At 34.2% G+C, this 10769-nt stretch overlaps 1 pseudogene; it reads right to left on the minus strand.

The window, feature by feature from the left end:
- Window positions 1-5019: 5019 nt before the first annotated feature.
- Window positions 5020-5117, minus strand: LOC114076241 (annotated as a pseudogene).
- Window positions 5118-10769: the final 5652 nt, after the last annotated feature.

Here is a 10769-nt window from a genome sequence, read left to right on the forward strand (position 1 = left end):
TAATGAATAAAAAAATAATAGATAGAAAATTGAGTATATAAATAGCCCAAAAATTACATAACTTACAATCTGATATAGAATAATTGGTGAGTAATGAATTAAAAATTACAAGAATTAGGGAAACTTATAGCCATATTCTACGATATTAACTCGTGAGTAATGAGACATAAAATGCCAATTTTCACGTAATATTGCAGCAAATAATGAATGTACCATTAAGGTACATTTGTGATTATTATTATTATTATTATTAATATTATTAATAAATATAATGATAATATTTATTATTATTATTATTAATAGTAATATTATTCATTATTATTATTATTATTATTGTTATAAATAATAATAATAATAAAAAGAATTCAAATAACCAATTTTTGGTGAACATTATTTGATATGTATTCAACTTATGCCATCATCTTTAAGGTGCAGTTTATGTATTTTCCTTTTAGTTAATATATATCTTATCTGCGTATTCTATTTTAACAGTTAGCTAAATTTCATAATTAATAGTAACTGATGAATTTCATAATTAATAGTAACTGATGAATTTCATTACATCAAAATCACGCATTTTCTTTTCTTATCTTTATTTAATAATCTTTAAAAAACAAACATTTATTCAAATTAATTAATACAAACTGCATATTTATGTTTTTAACCACTTCATCTGAATAGAATCTTAAATTTATGATTTTATTTGAAAGAAAATATCATCTACACAATAATAGATGGAGGAAAAAAATAGTTGACCTTTCAAAATATAATATCATTTACTGCCTAGTCTTATGTTTGATTTAGAACTCTAGAAAAAGTTTATTGCTTATTATACTCTTGAGTTATTGTGAGATTTTATATTTCATTTAAATAGTCAAGTTAAATACTAAAAATATATATATAAAAATATTATTAATTTTGAGGTGCGATATGTGATGCGGTATATTTCTAATTTTTTGTTGGTCAAATATACTTTGAACTTAACATGGATTTAAGTCTACTTAAATTGTTCAAATACACGAAGCTTATTTTAAATATAAAAAAATAGTTCAAGTGGTCAATCGACGAACTACATTTATAAAAAAAAAAAACCAATATAACAACTCAAACATGGAGAAAAAAATATTAATTTGTGAAATCATCAAATTACATGGAACAAATTTGGAGAAGTTAAATGAATATTTATAAATATTCTCATATGAATCAAAAAGAACATTAATTACAAAAAAAAAAAAAATTGGGGATAATTTAGTCATTTAGGGATCTTATCCAAGGATTGCTAAACCTTGGATTAGCTATCCCTCCATTTCATTGGGATAAAATAAACCTTGTATGAGGTATAACTAATCCATGGATTAGGTTAAATAAATGACTAACAATCCAAAAAATAATATAAATTTTATTAATTGATATTTAATTAATTTGATTTATAATATTTAGAATTAGTGTAGAGGGCAAAATCGTAATTTAACATTAAAAATTGAAGCTTCCCAATTTTAGTATGATACAATGATGATTATCCCTATGTATATTCTATTATAAAAGTTGCCTAAATTTCGTAAGTGGTCCTTTGCTTTTGACGAGAGGGAGTTGTTCGGATAATAAGCACCTTCATAATAACTTTTTTTTTCTTTTAATTTAAAAAGGTCCCTAAATTATATTTAATCCAGAACCAGACAATTCATTTTGTCAAGTAAAATTATTAGACACTGACCATTGTATTAAAAAACAATGCTAAAAAAATTTAAACTTGTGCATGGTTAAGGGGAATATCAATCTATCTTAATGACTCCAAGGGCATTTGGAAAACTTCTCTAATGTATTTGGGTTGGTACCAAAAAGAGGCTTTAATTTGCCTTTCAGTTTCAGATAAATATTCTAATTTCTATCAATTTCTTCTCACGATAGATATACATATATATACATGATTCTTTTAAAATTTAACGAATGCATGTGCACCTCACACTTCTGCCAATGGGTGAATCATGTCTACGTCAAGGGCACGAACAGGTGGCAATATGTTATTCGACATGATAAATGTTAGTATTGAAAAAAGATATGTGGTTTAAGAGATAAATTTGCACCAGGATACAACCAAAATTTGGATGGCTTAAACTTTGAGGGCAAATACACAGTAGCTAACAAAGTGCATATACATGGGGAATAGGCGAGCAAGAATAGTAGCTATGGAGCAGGCAGATTTGGTGCAAGAGAATTCTGCCACTATGTGGGGATTGATGCACCAGAAAAAATTAAGCATATTTATTTTGAGTGTCCATTCTCAAAGAAAACGCATATTCGCTATACTTCAGTGGCTTGGAAAAGGGATGAGACAAGTGAATATGAACAAGGCTGGATAGACCCACAAGAGAAAGAGGTTGCAGAAACCTGGTACTGGCAGCATTAGCAGTAGTGGTCTACCATATAAGACTGGACGCGTTGACCGGTATGTTGATCAGTATCGGGATGAACCGGATCGGAATTACCGAGATGAATAATCGATTCCGTCCCGTTCCATTATATACCGGGAACGAACCGGAACGGAACGGGATAAACGGAACGACATTTTTTGGGATTACGAAAATATGAATTTTTTTTTTATTTTTCTAAGTTTAAATTAATAGTTTTTAAATTTATACTATAATATTTTACTTAAGTTTATTTTAAAGATATTTTTTTAAAAAAAATTTGTTATTAAGTTTGCAAGTAAAGTCTAATAAAATTTTCAAAATTTAAATCTTTTGAAGTTTATACTTTGTAAGTTATTACTTATTATTCATTAATATTTATTCTATAAGTTATATTTATAACTTGTGTTTTATAAATTACAAATAAAAAATAAATTATTTTAATTTTTCTGTTTTAAAACGACGTTTGAAAAAGGAAAGGGGAAATAGAAATGGTTAATGAGGGATTGGAAAGGGGGCTGCAGCTTTAGCTCGAAATAATCATGAATGAAATAATAATAAAGAATTATTCTGAAATAGGTGCAAGCTCGAAATTACAGACTCCGATAAGTGCAGTTCAAATTTTCCTAAAGTTTGACACATGTTCATTTTAAGGAAATAATCGCACTAATAGAAGTTGGAAAAGCTAACAAATTCTTCTTCCGATTTGAGGTATCAGTAGAACAACTGTTGCATTCCTTATGCTCTGGCACAATGACCAGTTTCTCTAGATTTATTGCATGCTCAAGTAACAACTTCAAGAATTCATCAAGCTTTGTTGCGTTAGATGTATCCGTATGACTACATAAATCATAGCCATTTTGGTCACTCAGAGGATCCTCTACCTGATATACTTCTTTGGATCAAAAACTTTAGCCATTTTATGTCCCAGCCTCGGGTCCCTCATTATGATGCTACTCTTCATGTGCTTCGATATTTGGCTGGCACCCTTGATTTGGGATTTTTCTTCAATAGTTCTCCCAGTTTTTTCCTTTGGTTAAGGTTATTGTGATTCTAATTGGGCTAGTTGCTCCTTTAGTCGCAAATTTGTCTTACTTCTAGGTGGTTGTCATGTCTCCCGGAAGTCGAAGAACCACTACTTGAAAGAGTATTATTACACGTTATCGTAAAATATTGATTTGTTGTTGAACCATGAATTGTGTCAAGCAGAATATGCCAAAGGGGGTCAAAGAGTTTTTAGTAAACATTCTTTGATATGAATTGCGTCGGGTATTATTTGCTTTGAGTTTTTTTATCATAAATAATTTTTCCCTTTAAAAGCAAATCATAAAGTCTTCATATTTCGCTAGTATTTTTCTTGTAGGAAAATATTTAGGAATCTATAAATAGAGATTCATTCATTCGAACTTAATCAACATTCACAATGTAGTTTAAGAGTTTTGGTTTTGGGGGAGGAAATTATGGGACAAAAGTGATACATTGTTACTTATATGAACCTCTTTGTATTCCGAGTAAATTAGATGAGCTTATTTCTCTCGATATTTTGTACTCTCATATTTACATAGTGAATTGCTGCTCTTCTTTGTAGATGTAGGTCGGTTAACCAAACCACATTAAATTTGTGTTTTATGTTATATTTCTTATTTGTCTTCTTACTTACGGTCTTTCAAGGTTTGTTTTGTTAGCTTGTATATAACACATTCTTATTTTCAGTCCTAACAAGTGGTATCAGAATTAGGTTCAATAGTTCGATGGTGCAATGACGGAGTCAAATTTAGCGGTTCGATAATTGATGATTGAACCAGGTTAAAAATTGGGTGTTCATTTGGCAAATGTAGTTCTAGCCGCAACATATTTAACAATAATGGAGATTTTTGTTGGAGAAATTTTTTGAGAGAAATTCTTTGTGTAGATACATAGATTTTGAAGAGGAGATGCAAGCTACATGAGATTATGTGAAAAATGTGAACAAATTTATTTTGGTCAGAAATTCAAGTCAAGGGGAGATTTGTTGGGTATTATCTGCTTTGAATTTCTTATCATAAATGAGTTTTTCATTTTTTCCTAAAAGTAAAATATAAAGTCTTCATATTTGGCTAGTACTTTTCTTATAGGAAAAGATTTTGAATTCTATAAATAGAGGTTCATTACTTTTAACTCAATCAACATTCACAATGTAGTCTTAGGGGCTTTGAGAGTTTTGGTTAGGAGGGAGAATTGTGGGATACTAGTGATACATTTTCACTTGTATGAACCTCTTTGTATTCCGAGTGAATTGTTCATCTCTTTTGTGGATGTAGGTCGGTTGACTAAACCATATTAAATCTTTTTGTATTATGGAATATTTCTAGTTTGTCTTCTTACATATGGTCTTTCGATGTTTGTTTTGCTAGTTTCCGCGTAACAACTACTTATTTTTTGTCCTCAATGATGGAGCCAGGTTCAGTGATTTTATAATCCATGGTTGAACTAGATTAAAAATCATGGTCATCTTAGTGAGTGTAGTTCTAGCCGCAACCTATCTAACAGTAATGAAGATTTTTGTAGGAGAAATTGTTTCGAAGACGTTCTTTATATCGAGACAGATTTGATGTAGGAGATTTTAGAGAGGAGATATAGTTGAAGATTATGTGAAAAAAGTAAAACCCAAAGGTTATTTCCATATCCTTGTAAGGCGAGATGCCAACCATCTCTCCTTTTTACGAACACAGACCTTAGGTTAAAGGACGAGCAACTATTTTTTTTCCAACATAACTTTAGAAACATATCTTATTGTGATTTAATCACCTTTTAAAAAATAAGTTTTAATTTAATCTAAGTAATGCAAACTGAATATTTACGTTTTTAACCACTTGATTTGGATACAATCTTAAGTAACAAATTACAAGCAATATTTGAATCAATCTTGTGTCTTTATTATAATTACAAGATAGTTTCAAACATAACTATATATTAAAACATTTTTGGTAATTTATCCTAAGGAAATAATTGCACTAATAGAAGTTCTTGGTAGAGTAACATGTTGGGAATAAATTCGTAACAGAAATAATACTTGCGGTAATAAAGGCAATAAATGCGGAACACAACAATACGGTTAATCAACGAGAATAAAAGAGAAATAATGACACCAAGATTTTACGTGGAAACCCTCCTAAATAAGGGAAAAACCACGACCCGAGAGGAGCAACAAATATCACTATAGTAAGGATTTTACACTTGTATGTCTGAGTAAAACTCCAAAGACCACTACACATTCAAAAGAAATAACACTCTTTTGAATTTTCCACCTCACTACAATACCGCTCACACTCTCTATTTTTCCTCACAGATTATTTTCTTCTGTGATGCCTCACTCTTCTTTTCTCTCCTTTGTAATTCTTTTTGGTGTATTTTGAAATGAGCAAGAGCTCTCTATTTATAGGAAAATCTACTCCTAATGATGTCACCAATGACATCACAAGAAACACAAGATTTCAACATTTTCACCTATGTAGAAATCTTGCTAAGATTTTAGTTGAAAAAAGAAATGGTGAGCTTTGAATTTTGTTGCAACATTTGTTGACTTTAACAATAATCAACAAACAAAATTCAACCATTTTTGCTATGTTTATCTACAATGGGTATGGACTCCACAAATCTCCCCCTCCAGACCCATTCACCCTGAAGGAGGTAGCTCTAGGTTTCTAGCTTGAGTACATGCCGACAAGTTCTTTGCATAGCTCAAACTTGTCCCTTGATACCACCTTGGTCAGCATATCTGAAGGGTTTTCAGTAGTAGGGATCTTCATGACCTGCATAGATCCGTCCTCTATCTTTTCACGAATCCAGTGATATCTCACGTCAATATGCTTCGTCCTTGCATGGTACATGGTGTTCTTGCTCAGGTCTATTGCACTCTGACTGTCACAATAGACGACATACTCATTCTGATGCAATCCAAGTTCTTGAAGAAATCGTTTCAGCCATACCATCTCTTTGCCAGCTTCAGTAGCTGCAATATATTCTGCCTCAGTTGTAGAGAGTGCGACACACTTCTGCAACTTTGATTGCCATGATATAGCTCCCCCTGAAAATGTAAACAAATATCCAGTAGTGGATTTTCTATTATCGAGGTCACCTGCCATATCAGCATCAGTATAGCCTTTCAAGATTGGATCAGATCCTTTAAAACACAAGCAATCTCTTGTGGTACCTCTTAGGTACCTGAGTATCCACTTAACTGCCTCCCAGTGTTCTTTTCCAGGATTTTCAAGGAATCTGCTAACAACACCAACTGCATGAGCAATATCAGGTCTTGTACACACCATCGCATACATCAAACTCCCCACTGCTGAAGAATAAGGAACTTTAGCCATTCCCTCTTTCTCCTCTTTTGTTGTAGGACACATCTGTTTGCTCAACTTCAGATGACTCGCAAGAGGCGTGCTAACAGGTTTAGCACTCTTCATGTTGAAGCGTTCTAGTACACGTTCAATGTACTTCTCTTGAGATAGCCACAACTTTCTTTTTGTTCGTTCTCGAACAATCTTCATCCCTAGAATTTGTTGTGCTGGGCCCAAGTCTTTCATGTCAAATGACTTGGACAAATCTTTCTTCAACTTTGCAATCAGCTCTTTGTCTTGTCCTACAATTAACATGTCATCCACATATAACAACAAAATAATAAAATTGTTGTCAGAAAATCTTTTGAAGTATACACATGGATCAGAATAGGTCTTTGTGTACGTTTGACTTTTCATGAAAGAGTCAAACTTTTTGTACCATTGCCTTGGGGCCTGTTTCAACCCATAAAGACTCTTATTCAATTTGCACACCATGTGTTTCTTTCCAGATACTTCAAATCCCTCTGGTTGCTCCATATAAATCTCTTCTTCCAAATCTCCGTGAAGAAATGCAGTTTTCACGTCCAATTGCTCCACTTCAAGATCTAGACTAGCTGCTATGCTCAAAATAGTTCGAATAGAAGTCATTTTGACAACAGGTGAAAAAATTTCATCAAAATCAATACCTTTCTTTTGTTCGAAGCCTTTTACAACCAATCGAGCTTTGTACCTCACCAACTTGCCATTTCCATCTTTCTTGAGTTTAAAGACCCACTTGCACTTAAGTGGTCTTTTTCCTTTTGGAAGTTCAACTAGCTGGTATGTGCCATTTTTCTGTAGAGATCCCATCTCTTCGTGCATGGCTTTCATCCATTGGCTCTTTTCTGGATGAGACAACACTTCCTTAAGACTTTCTGGCTCACCTTCATCATTGATAAGGACATACTCTGAGGAAGGGTATTTGGTTGATTCTACCCTTTGTCTTTCTGATCTCCTCAGAGGTTGAGATTGTTCTTCTTCTGGGTACTCCATTTGCTCGGTATTATCACCAAGTTGCTCCCCCTGCTCAACAATCTCATCAGGTTGCTCTTCATGCTCAGCAACTTCATCAATCATACTTTCTGCACTTATGGGATGGTTAGAAGAAGAAGGAATGGTAACAAGATTAGGAACTATACCATTCTTTTTCTTGGCCTTCTCGGATAGATCATCAGCAGTTCCAACTTCACTTTCTCGAAAGATTACATCTCTACTTCTGATGACCTTCTTCTTTACAAGATCCCATAGTCTGTACCCGAACTCTTCATCTCCATATCCGATGAATATGCAAGGAACTGATTTATCATCTAGCTTGGTTCTTTGCTCCTTCGGTACATGTGCAAAAGCTTTGCAACCGAACACCTTTAGGTGCGAGTAAGACATCTCTTTGTTGGTCCAAACTCTCTCCGGAATGTCAAACTCCAACGGAACTGATGGACTACGATTGATAAGATAACACGCTGTCCGAACTGCTTCACCCCAGAATGTCTTGGGTAATTTAGCCATTCTGAGCATGCTTCTCACCTTCTCAACAATGGTGCGATTCATTCTCTCAGCTACACCATTGTGTTGTGGGGTTCCAGGAACTGTCTTTTCATGTCTGATTCCATGGTTTGAACAGTACTCTTCAAATTCTCTTGAAGTGTACTCACCTCCATTGTCGGTTCGGAGACGTTTTAGCTTTCGACCTGTCTCTCTTTCTATCAGAGCATGAAACTTTTGAAATACTTGAAACACCTGATCTTTGGTTCTCAAGATATAAACCCACAATTTTCGAGAAGCGTCATCAATAAAGGTAACAAAGTATTTATTACCTCCTATCGATTCTATCTCCATTGGACCACAAACATCAGAATATACCAAATCAAGTATATTCGACTTTCTTTCAGATGATGTCTTAAATGAGACTCTATGTTGTTTACCAAATAAGCAGTAGTTACACGATTTTATCGTTGTACCTTTGGCAAAAGAGATGAGTGACTTTTTGGAAAGAATTTGCAATCCTTTCTCGCTCATATGACCCATTCTTTTATGCCATAAATCTGCAGAATTTTCTTCGTGAGCCGCATTTAATTCACCTTGGCATATTTCTGCATTTGTCCTGTATAACGTGCCACGAGCAACTCCTTTTGCAATCACCAATGCCCCTTTGGTGAGTCTCCATTTTTTATTTGCAAAGTAGTTCTCATATCCATCTTGGTCCAAAGCAATTCCCGAGATCAAGTTCATCCGCAAATCAGGTACGTGGCGCACATCTTTCAACACTAATGTGCATCCAACATTTGTTTTTAAGCAAATGTCTCCGATCCCCGCAATCTTTGAGTAACTTGTGTTACCCATTTTCACATTGCCATAATCACCGGCTACATATCTGCAAAAAAGATCTCTTACCGGTGTGGCATGATAAGATGCTGCTGTGTCGACCACCCATTCCGACTCTATACCTGCCAAGTGCATGCATTCTTCTTCCTCATTTATGAGGAGAACAACATCGTCATTATTTTGCACCATGGCAGCTGTGTTGTCATCATTCTTCTGGCCGCTGCTTTCCCCTTTGCCCCTTTTTAGATTTGGACAATCTCTTTTGAAGTGTCCTGGTTGATCGCAATTGTAGCAATTTCTGGCCTTCGATTTTGATCGGACCTTGGACTTTCCACGAGCTCCGGATCTACCATAGTTACTTGAGCTCCTTTGGTAACTTCTGCCTCTACTTTCCGTGATGAGAGCCTGTCCGTGATTTTCAGGCCTTTTTCTCATCTTCTCATTAAGCAAAAGGGCTGATGTGACATCCTTCAACTCAATAGAGTCCTTACCATGTAAAATGGTTGTTGCTAAAGTATCGTAGGAAGATGGCAACGAGTTTAGGAGCACTATGGCTTTATCTTCATCCTCGATCTTTACTCCGAGGTTTGCTAGCTGCGTGATTAGTCCATTAAGTACATTTAAATGAGACAAAAAATTTGTACCTTCACCCATATGTAGCGCATATAACTGCTTCTTTAGGTACAATTTATTTGTCAGCGTTTTGGACATGTATAGATTTTCTAACTTTGTCCAAATGCCACATGCACTCTCTTCATCGATGATGTTATTAACTACATCATCTGTTAAGTGCAATCTGATTGCACTAGCAGCCTTTTCATCCATTTCTTCCCAATCCTCTAGTTTCATGGATTCGGGCTTTTTGGATTTACCGCCTAGTGCCTTGTGCAAACCCTGTTGGATGAGCAAGTCTTTCATCCTTCTCTGCCACGTTGAGAAACCGCTATCACCGTTGAATTTTGCTACCTCGTACTTTACTCCAGACATTTTTTTTATTTAGTATAGTACAATAAGTTGCAAAAAATATTTCTGTAAATGAGCAGAACCTGTGCTTTGATACCAATTGTTGGGAATAAATTCGTAACAGAAATAATACTTGCGGTAATAAAGGCAATAAATGCGGAACACAACAATACGGTTAATCAACGAGAATAAAAGAGAAATAATGACACCAAGATTTTACGTGGAAACCCTCATAAATAAGGGAAAAAATCACGACCTGAGAGGAGCAACAAATATCACTATAGTAAGGATTTTACACTTGTATGTCTGAGTAAAACTCCAAAGACCACTACACATTCAAAAGAAATAACACTCTTTTGATTTTTTCACCTCACTACAATATCGCTCACACTCTCTATTTTTCCTCACAGATTATTTTCCTCTGTGATGCCTCACTCTTCTTTCTCTCCTTTGTAATTCTTTTTGGTGCATTTTGAAATGAGCAAGAGCTCTCTATTTATAGGAAAATCTACTCCTAATGATGTCACCAATGACATCACAAGAAACACAAGATTTCAACATTTTCACCTATGTAGAAATCTTGCTAAGATTTTAGTTGAAAAAAGAAATTGTGAGCTTTGAATTTTGTTGCAACATTTGTTGACTTTAACAATAATCAACAAACAAAATTCAACCATTTTTGCTATGTTTATCTACAATGGGTATGGACTCCACA

The sequence above is a fragment of the Solanum pennellii genome, chromosome 2 (genome assembly GCF_001406875.1).
Source record: "Solanum pennellii chromosome 2, SPENNV200".
In the NCBI taxonomy this organism is placed as follows: domain Eukaryota; kingdom Viridiplantae; phylum Streptophyta; class Magnoliopsida; order Solanales; family Solanaceae; genus Solanum; species Solanum pennellii.